This window comes from Lipotes vexillifer, unplaced genomic scaffold (assembly GCF_000442215.2).
Source record: "Lipotes vexillifer unplaced genomic scaffold, Lipotes_vexillifer_v1.1 scaffold3, whole genome shotgun sequence".
NCBI classification, from domain to species: Eukaryota; Metazoa; Chordata; class Mammalia; order Artiodactyla; family Lipotidae; genus Lipotes; species Lipotes vexillifer.
In genome coordinates this window covers 5,016,226-5,018,506 of record NW_006783631.1, presented here as the reverse complement: position 1 = coordinate 5,018,506, position 2,281 = coordinate 5,016,226, and positions in this window count along the sequence as shown.

Here is a 2,281-nt window from a genome sequence, read left to right as displayed (position 1 = left end):
GGGAAAGATCTCCTTAATCCAATTAAGGATTGAGATGATTTGGGACTGGATTTCAGAGTTTGTGGAAGTTCATCTATTTTGTTGTTGTTTTACTTTTACTCCTGATTATATCCCTTCAAAGAAACCAGCCTAAAACCTGAAGATTTTTACCTGAATCTCTTCACATTAGAAGGTTCTTAATTCCAATTTTTAACATCCCAGACTTATGATTTGCTGAAGGTTCTGCTCATATTCTTACTTTATGAGCCTTTGATGGCTGTGTCATGGTATTCAAAGTAAAGGGAAGAGTATGATCAAAATCACAATGGCAATAAAAACAGAGTATTGTGCATGGCAAGAATACAAGGGTAGAAGCAGAAGATAAGAAAGGAATTTAGGCAGACCGAGTTTCAAAGGGACTTGTATGCCACAATTAGCAGTTGGGTTTTATACCATAGGATGAAAGCCAGGGCTGTTAGTGAAATGAATTGTTCAGTCCACTGTTTACAACTCTTCTGATGGACTGGCCCCTTACCAGTTTGGACCAGCTTCTCTTCCCCTTCCTTATGAAGGACTTAGTTGGTTCTATGTGGGGGAACATATGCTTTCAGGGCAAGCTCCTTGAGTGTTTTTCAAAATAGGAGGCAAGTCTCCATGTCAGAAGGATTTTTTCAGCACACAGTCCCAGAGAGTATGTGACTGATACCAGAGAGGAAAGACAAAGAAAAATTAGAACTTGCTTTTTAAAGGCTGAGATGTGAAATTCATGAGCCCTTTCATAATTCCACACTTGTCTTTGACAGATTGGGTTTTCAAACACGTCAACTTATAAAAGGCAATCATTATTAGTAACATTGAAATGAAGAGAAGCTACATCATGTTCTGAATAGCAGGATTTTTTTTTAATCTTAACAGCTTAATTATTTCACATTCATTATTTCTCCAGGGTTGGAAATTGCCATTTTATCCTGCAAACATTTGCAGTTTGTTTTTTATATTGATTGGGTTAAAATCCCCAAAAGTTATTTCAGCCTATTGCCAATTCTTTTAATTAGACAGCTATAAATTAATTACAGTTGTTTTGGGGACCATTCATTTGAGTAAATTAGATATTTTAAAATTCTTCAAATACATATGTGACCTGAGATGTTTCTTTCATTGACAATAAATTACTTTGTTTCTCACCAAATTACCAACATACTTTCTACTCATGCTCTGTTTTAAAAGCGTTTTTTAAAAGACTTTTCTGGGTGATACAGAAGGAATTGGGACACAAAAGTGGCAAGTTATTTTTTCTGGACAAAGTTAGTGTAATTGTGTTCTTTATGCTTGGTTGTATACCTTCTAGTAACAAGGATTCCAAAATCTAGCAAAATTTCTCTACCTCAATATTGAGGCAAAGAGTTTCTAAAAATGATAATCATTTCTATGCCTACCTTTTTTTATCATAGAGTCAGCAAATCATCTCTAAGAATGATTAATACAGGAGGTATAAGCAGAGTGAAATGGGCAGGGAGACAAGACAAAGGATGAGTCTATTGTGATAGAGATTTGATATAGATCTGACCCAGATTGGGGGATGTGAATTAGAGCCAATGGAATGAATCAAAAACATTCTGAAGAAAAGGAGACAGAACTCACTACATTTTTCTTTCCCAACAATTGGAGCAGTGTAGTTAGATGTAAATTGTATAGTCTTCTGTATTAGACATAGTACGACCTCTGATTGCTCATGTCTGCTTGCTCAATGAGTCCTACAACCCTAGCACAGAGTAGGAGTCTCAATAAACACTTGAAAAATTAATTTATAAGTCATTTAAAGGGATAAGTGAGCGTTCACATCATCACAGTTCTTTTGAGTGTGTATGTGGTGTTTTAACATTCATTTTAGTTTTTAATAGATTATATTACATTTAAAGTTATTACAAAACAATGGCTATATTTCCCTGTGCTGTACAATATATTCCTGTGACTTATTTATTTTACACATAGTAATTTGTATCTCTTAATCCCATACCCCTATTTTGCCCCTCCCCGCTTTCCTCTCCTCACTGGTAAACAATAGTTTGTTGTCTATGTCTGTGAGTGTGTTTTTGTTTTATTATATACATTCATATGTATTATTCTTTAGATTTCACATACAAGTGATAGCTTAGAGTATTTGTCTTTCTCTGTCTGACGTTTCACTAAGCATAATACTCACCATGTCCATCCATGTTTTTGCAAACGGCAGAATTTCATTCTTTTGATGGCTGAGTAATATTACATTGTATACTTATATCACATATTCTTTATCCATTCA